Below are 9,020 nucleotides of genomic sequence, written 5' to 3'. Positions count from 1 at the left end.
CAAATGTCTTGTTAAAAGGTGAATAGGCAAATTAAGAGAAATGTTTCATAATGCCTAACAAGGACAGAAGGTGTCATGTGGTGCTATGCATGAACATTACCTACAGAAATGCTCACAATTTGTCCTGAGTTTGCCATATAATGTGAGTCACCATTTCTATTTCAATTGCTGTGCTTTTTACCATTCTATAAGGACTTAGCAACAATGGGAACTCTTTTTTTATTTTTCTTTATACTAATTTTTTGTTTATATTCATATAGATTAAGAGTAAACATCTTGGAAATACACATTTTGTGTGTGTTTAAAAAATATTTGATTTTGTATACAAACATGATTTTATGTCTAATGAAAGCCAGTAATGGTGGCAAAGAATAAAGAGATACAGACTTTGTTTTTTTAATTATAGAAAATGCACTGATTCAGTCTTTTATTTTGATGTAATTCCAAATACGTATTTAGTGACCCCATATTTTAATAGCAACCCTTTCAAAATAATTTGATAAAGGAGATTTTTTTTACTTCACATTGAAACATTGAGAAATGAAATGCATTATATGCAAATCTAGAGTCTTTGAAATTCCCATTTTATAGTGATGGGAAACATTCTTCCATTTTGCAGTGGGATCTAACTGAATTTTTCTCAGAGAATAGTGTTAAAGAATGAAATATTGGTATTCAGTGAATATATATAACCGTGAAAAAACTATTTGATTATTTCAATTGAAATTCAATGTTACTAAGAGAAAACTTTAAAAAAATTATTTACCTTAAACTGGACCCGGCGGCACACACCTGTAATTTCAGTAACTTGGGAGGCTGAGGCAGGAGGATGGAGAATTTAAAGCCAGCCTCAGCAAAAGCAAGACACTAAGCAACTCAGTAACATCCTGTCTCTAAATAAAATACAAAATAGAGCTGGAGATGTGGGTCAGTGGTTGAGTGCCTCTGAGTTCAATCCCTAGTACCCTCTCCCTACAAAAATTCTTTACCTTATAGAAAGTTTGATATCACTTTAGTTTTTAATTTTACTTGATTACAAACTAAGCCAAACTAAATTATTTAAAAAGGAAGGTTTGCACTGTTCCTTGTTAGATTATTGAAGGTATTTCTCTAGTGATGTAGTCTAATACACTTTAAGATTCATCTAACGTAAGAAGGTATGTCTGTGGACCGAGTAGGATTGGGGTAACCTCAGCAAATTCAGAAATATTTTATGTTTCTTAAATGCAAAATATATATAAACAGTTTTATGTATAATGTTATAAACTTGCAGGATTTGTTTCCTTATAATTCACTTACAGTATTTTTCACTGCAGCTTAAACTTTAAACTGTGCCATTTTCATTTATTCTCCTCCTTATTTAGAAATATCTGCTGCTCACAATATTTTATACCCATAATTACTACCTTTCATGCCATGCACCTGTTATTATGCTATACTATTCAATTTCTTGGTTATTAGAGACATTTGAATATGCTACTTTGCTCTACACATTTTATTTCTGCATTATGGGCTAGTTAACATCAGGAGGAATTTCTTATGGACATAGTACACAGAGGATTTCAAAACACATCCAGGAATCCAGGAATATGTCATCATTGTTGATTTTATTCTTCTCTATGATATTGTCCAGCATCATAAAAGTGTTCTACAATGCAGAACGCTATAAAATTTATTATAAAATATTTCAACCTCTATTTCCTCCTTATAACATATGAATTTTATGAGTCTTCATTGTATAAACCAATGCCACTGAATACTCTTTTTTCCTAATTTTCTGTGACTTCTTCATACTTCTCTAGGTTATTGCACATAAAAAACATCAGATTTGTTACCTATAAATAATTGCAATTTTAATGGCTATGTCCCAGGGAAAGGCTAACATTTAAAATGAACTTAAGTCAAAGAAACTTACACTAAAATATTACTGAAGTACTTGCAACACTTAGAAGATGAGTAATCCAAAACCGTAGCTCCATTTGTCCAATTGTGTCAAGTGAGACCTTGCGGGAAGATAGGACACAGAATTGGAATAGCTTGCATGTCTTCATCTTTCTCCACCTCTTCCTCAGGCATCCATCATTTTAGCCCTGATCAAGTGAGGTCTGTGTACTAAAGAATGTTTGTTCACATGTATATGAAAATGTTCCTCCTTCAGGTACTTGTAACCACCTAAAAAAATAAAAATAAAACCAAAAACCATATATACATGGTCTTTGAGAGCCATTTACAGATAGCTTGGGCATATTGAATCAGTAAATCATCATTCATTCTTTACAACATAACTCAAAGGACATTTTGGTTTTGTATATGAGAATAGAGTTTTTGTTAAATTATTTGCACAAAGTAAACTATATATACTATGTCAATGTGTAACATAATCAATATTTGCATATGTACATATTTATTCTGATTGTGTTTTCATACAAAGACAATTTCCAATGTGATCTGTCACAGCTCTCCACTCATATACATCTACCAAGTTTATACATCATGTATCTACAGTTTCATCACTACCACCTGTGTAAATATGGTACTTATTCATTAATTTATTATCCTTACTGTCTGATCTGAATTCCTTTCTTCCTGTTTGGTTTCATGGAGAGTCACTATTCCTTAACCCACTAAATGCAAGAAATTATTTTTTATAATGTTTCAGTTTTTTTTATTTTTAATTTTATTTATTTTTATTTTTACAGACTGCATTTTGATTCATTGTACACAAATGGGGTACAACATTTTGTTTCTATGGTTTACACAATGTAGTTTCATACTATTCATGTAATTGTATGTGTACTTAGGGTAATAATGTCTGTCTCAGTCCACTATCTATCCTACCCCTGCCCCCTCAGTCTATTTCTTAATATTATTTTGGCATGGTATGCTTGTCCTATGATGAAGTATGTTTTTTGGTCCTCTATTTTCAGTGTTCTGAGTTTGTGTAGCCAGAGATCAGACCTTGATTTGTGCTATTGCTATATTTCTATTTGGAGTGTAGTATGTCATGTTATAATGTATGTTCTTACTGTGTTTTTTGTACATCATCCATGAGCTTCTCTAAAATTCTCCGTGCTTCTTTCATTGTTTGTTGTTCTGTTGTTTTGAACTTATTGCATTTCATTTATATCATGAAAGCTTAGATGTGATTTCTTAATACATCACAATACATTCGAAACACCAATAGAATCACTGGAAAATGATTTACTAGAATAATAAAGGCAGATGCATGCTGTCATGTAAAGAAAAATATGCTAAACAGTACTTGCAGTTGGTTCTTTTGAAGACAAAAGTTTCATACCTAATTTTATCTATTTGTAAGATATATACATACTAGTATATATAGGTATATATATGTATATATACTATATATATACATATATATATATGCACACTCAATTGTAACTTCTTGAGATTGTATAGTAAGCAGGGATAAAGTGAATGTTAACAGTGTATTTTATATTATACACATCTTTAAATAATAAATTTTCTGTGATTTCATATATTCACATAATGAATTTCCATGAAAATCATAACTTTTATAACACAGATAAAAGTTTCTAATATTCACAGACAAATATCTGAATAAACATACCCCATATCCACTTCCAAAATAAATCTTAGACTTTTATAATCTCTCAAACTATAAAAGAAAGAACATTAAAAAATATACTGACACTTTTTGAGAACATATTTCATTCATTGAGAAAGTTACTCCAGTTTTTCACTGTTGTATACATGTATTAGTCATTTCATGAAGCTTTACACTTCCCATAGAAAATAAGTATTTAAAAAAAAACAGAATTCATGATATGATTTTACATTTTGATAAAATATTTCAAGTCAATAAAATGTCATGTTTTGTACAATAATAAATCAGAAATATCTGCACAACGTGCAGTAAGACTTTCAGAATAATTTTGGGTATACTCAGAATGTTTCCATAAAAACCTGTTTCGTTACTATTAAAAGAAGGTGTTATAATTTTTCAATTCCACAGACTCCAAGAAACATTTAAAACATTCTTGATGAAGAGAATATCAAAATTGAAAACTTCATTAAATATAACTAAAATACACTGCAAAAACTCTCCATGTCCACCCCAATTTTGATTCAGCTGGCCTGAATGGTTGTTTATGCTAAATATTTAAGGGAAAAATAGATAGCAATTCTCCAGAAACACTTTTAGAAATCTGAATGATGTTATGTGTTCTGAGTTTCTGAAAAGTACTCACCTGATGTTAAAGACTGTAAAAGGCCTTGTGTATGTGAAAATTTTAAAGAAAATGTTATCTGATAAGTCCAGCAATGTGTACTGACAGTAACATACCAGGAGAGAATTAAGGAACTTAAGTTTGCTTTAACATTTAAAGTTAAATGGCATTACCCATATTAAGAACCTAATAGACATCTGTATGACATCTCAATAAACACACGAAAAATGGTTAAGTTCTGAAATGCATTTATAACAATAAATTTCTCAAAGCAATATTAAAATAGAAGTTTCTAAGACTGATAATATTATCCTTTCTCCTTCTCTCCTTTTTTATTTAAAATTTTATTATATTGCATGGCTCATTCTTCCTTGAGGAGTACCTTGTATTCTTTAATTTTGGTAGAAAAATCTTCTCAGAAAACAGAATTCAATCAAAGATTATTTTCCTAAATTGATATTTATGTTTAAATAATCTTTTAAAAACACATCTTCAAGAGTACCTCTTTTCATCATATATTCTTATTGCAATTTCTCTGCTTTTGATTGGAAGACTCTCTACACTATTATTCACATGGTTCCTTCTTTTAAGGTCAAAAAGTTAAATTGGTTACTGACACAGATTATATGTATATATTCTCTTCATACAAATGGACTGTGTGTGTGTGTATGTGTGTGTCTAATTGTGTATGATTCAGCACAGAAAAGATCCTTAAACAAAACCAAAAATCAAAAAGATTGATACACTTATTTATTAAGCTTTCTAATATTTATAGAATGGAAATGATCACAAATATAAAAAAAACATGGCACAGTTGGAGAAAATAGATACAATTGTGCAAATACACAAGTAATACGTGAAAAAAAACTATAAAAAAGTGAACAATGGATATATATAGAAATATAAAATTAGAAATATTATGATTTATGTTTATACTTCAATAATAATCTGAAAAAGTAAATATAAATATATATGAAACACAATCTTGTAAAATGGAAAAAGTGTTAAGTTATAGGACTATCAGGTCATGATGGAAATGTGGAATAAAAGAAACACCCCTACTGTTATAGTGGGAGTACAAAATTTTTAGCCATTTTTTGAAAAGAATTTGCAACTAATAAGGTAGAACATCCTGAAAAATCGAGGGACATTTTTTATCTACATAGAATTACATGGATTAATTCAACCTCATTTATCAGAGTGAACAAAACATTTTTCGGATTAGGACCATCAAGTTCTTAAACGTTAATTTCAATGATTTGCAGATCTATACTATATATTTTTAAGGAGTACATCAATTTAATGTCCACTTTCAAATGAATGACAAATTAGAAATAGGATTTGCCTCTGGTAAAGAAGAATCACAATTAAGGGATCATAATTAAGAGGGACATAAAAAATGTACAAAGCTTCAATTTTATAAAATATAAGTTTTATTATAAAAATATATCAAGTTGAGTACAATGGCACATGCCAGTAATCCCATTAGCTTAGGAGACTGAGGCAGGAGGACTGAGGGTATGCAGAAAGACTTCCCAACTTAGTGAGACCCTAAGGAACTCAGGGAGACAATGTCTCTAAAAAATTTAAAAAGGACTGGGGATGTGGGTGAGTGGTTAAGTGCCCCTGGGTTCCATCTCTGATAGCCCCCTCAAAAAAATAATTTTTACCTGATGGAAAATTTGATACTTACCACTTTAGTTTTTAATTTTCATGATTACAAACTAAGTCAAACTAAATATTTTAAAGAAAACTTTCCATTGTTTCTTGTTGGATTTATTGAATAATGAATGTATCACACAAATGATGTAGTTTGATACACTTTAGGATTCATCTACTCTTAGAAGGTACATCTGTGGAGCAGAGTAGGACTGAGGTAGCAACAGCAAATTCAACAATATTTTATGTTTCTTAAAGGTTCAATATGTGTAATCAGTTTTATAATTAATGTTATAAATTGCAGAATATGGTTTCCTTATAATTTACTTACATTCTCTTGTCACTGCAACTTAAACTTTAAACTGTACCATTTTCATTAATTCTTCTCCTTATTTAGAAATCTTTGCTGCTCACAATATTTTATACCCATAATTACTATCAAAACCTTCATGCTCTGCCCCTGTTTTTGTGCTATACTATTCAATTCCTTGGTTATTAGAGATATTTGGATATGTTTCTTTGTTCTACATGTGTTTTTCCGCATTATGGAATAATTAATTAACAGCAGGAGGAATTTCTCATGCACACGATGCACAGATGATTTCAGATCACATCCAGGAATGCAGGATTATGCCATCATTGTTGACTTTATTCTTCTCTATGATATTGTCCAGCATCATAAAAGTTTTGTACGATGCAGAGTTTTATAAAATTTATTGTAAAAGTATTTCAACCTCTATTTCCTCCATATAATATATAAACTTCTGAGGCTTTGTTGTATGAAATCAATGGCATTGAATGCTCTTTTTCCTAATTTGCTCTGATTTCTTCATATTTCTCTAGACTATTGCATATAATATATATCAGATTTGTTCCCTATAAATAAAGGTATTTCAATTATAATGACAATGTCCCAGGGAAAGGCTAACATTTTAAATCAACTTAAGTCAAGGAAACTTACACTAAAATATTACTGAAGTACTTGCAACACTTAGAAGATGAGTAATCCAAAACTGAAGCTCCATTTGTCCCATTGCATCAAGTGTGACCTTGAGGGAAGATAGGACACAGAATTGGAATAGCTTGCATGTCTTCATCTTTCTCCACCTCTTCCTCAGGCATTCACCATTTTAGCCCTGATCAAGTGAGGTCTGTGTACTAAAGAATGTTTGTTCACAAGTACATGAAAATGTTCCTCCTTCAGGTACTTGTAACCATTTAAAAAAATAATTAAACCAAAAACCATATATAAATGGTCTTTGAGAGTCATTTACAGATAGCTTGGGCAAATTGAATCAGTAAATCATCATTCATTCTTTACAACATAACTCAAAGGACATTTTGGTTTTGTATATGAGAATAGAGTTTCTGTTAAATTATTTGCACAAAGTAAACTATATATACTATGATAATGTGGAACATAATCAATATTTGCATATGTACATATTTATTCTGATTGTGTTTTCATACAAAGACAATTTCAAAGTGATTTGTTACAGCTCTCCATTCATACCTCTACCAAGTTCATACATCATGTATCCACAGTTTCATCACTATCAGCTGTGTAAATATGGTATTTATATGATTGTATCCTACAGTAGGAAAATGTTTACATTCTTGAAATTTATTGTTAAAAAAATTTTATGTGACGGGTATATATAAAATTTTATTAAGTTAATAAATAAAGGTTTACATGTCATTATAGTTAAATAAATAACAACCACAATAGTTTTGGAAAAATATAAAACCATTCATCTAACCATTCATCTAACAAAAAAAAAATTATATATCCAGGTACCTGCATTTGTATCTTTGTCTGCTTCTTTATTTGTTGGATTTCTCAACCTTGGAACAATTTTTTGATGTGCTTATTGAAATGGACTGAACACGGTATACAGAAGGTTGGTTAGCAGCTTATCTGACTTCTACAAATTAGATTACAACAGCAATCCACCTCTCAATTGTGACAATGAAAGTATCTCTAAACTGGAAAAATACTCTTCGGTAAATCAAATCACCCAAGATAAGAGTAACTGTACTAGGTTTACATCTGATTTTTATATTTTTATTTGTGAAAAGTGTTTAATTTTAAAGATTCTAAATTTGAAAGTTTTAATGTATCTTGTTTATACTAGCCTTGTATAATATATGTTCCCTATGCAGTAAATCTATTGACTTTGCTACTATGTCTTTCCAGAATGGGCTTTTGAGCACAACTGAATGGAAAAACACAACCTCACAGTGGTGCGTGAGTTCATTCTGAAGGGGATCACCTCACATCCTGAGCTGCAGACTCCACTGTTTGGGCTCTTCCTCATCATCTACATGAGCACACTGGTGGGAAACTTGGGCATGGTCATCCTCACCAAGGTGGACCACAGCCTGCAAACACCCATGTACTTTTTCCTGAGACACCTGGCTCTCAGTGACCTTGGTTATTCTACAGCTGTAGGCCCCAAAATGTTGGTCAATTTTGTGGTGGATCAAAATGCAATCTCCTATTATTTTTGTGATACACAACTAGCTTTCTTTCTTTTGTTCATTTCTTGTGAACTTTTTATTCTCTCTGCAATGGCCTATGACCACTACATGGCCATCTGTAACCCTCTCCTCTACTCTGTCATCATGTCTCAGAGGGTGTGTTGGTTGTTGGTGGCAATGCCCTATCTCTACGGTACTTTTTGTGTCTTCTAATCAATATAAAGATTTTTACTTTGCCCTTCTGTGGCTACAATGTCATCAGTCATTTCTACTGTGACAGTCTCCCCTTGCTATCTTTGCTCTGCTCAAACACACATGAAATTGAAGTGATAATTCTGATCTTGGCAGCTTTTGATTTACTTTCCTCTCTTCTGATCATCCTGGTGTCCTACCTGCTCATCCTCATAGCCATTCTCAGGATGAAGTCTGCTGAGGGCAGGCACAAGGCTTTCTCCACCTGTGGATCCCACCTGACAGCGGTCATAGTGTTCTATGGTACTTTATGTGCAGCCCAAGTCCAGTCACTCCTTGGACACTGATAAAGTGGCTTCCATATTTTACACCCTTGTCATCCCCATGTTGAATTCCTTGATCTACAGTTTGAGGAACAAAGATGTAAAGCACGCTCTAGAGAGGACATGGAAAAAGAGATGGAATATTTTTCCTTAA

The 9,020-nt window shown here is 31.6% G+C and overlaps 1 pseudogene; it reads left to right on the top strand.

Moving 5' to 3' along the window:
* The first annotated feature begins 8,090 nt into the window (after nucleotides 1-8,090).
* LOC124959156 (olfactory receptor 8K3-like) lies at nucleotides 8,091-9,020 on the top strand (annotated as a pseudogene).

Source organism: Sciurus carolinensis, chromosome 11, assembly GCF_902686445.1.
Source record: "Sciurus carolinensis chromosome 11, mSciCar1.2, whole genome shotgun sequence".
Classification (NCBI taxonomy): domain Eukaryota; kingdom Metazoa; phylum Chordata; class Mammalia; order Rodentia; family Sciuridae; genus Sciurus; species Sciurus carolinensis.
The sequence above is the reverse complement of the archived record's forward strand: the minus strand, read 5'-3'. Positions and strand labels throughout refer to the sequence as shown.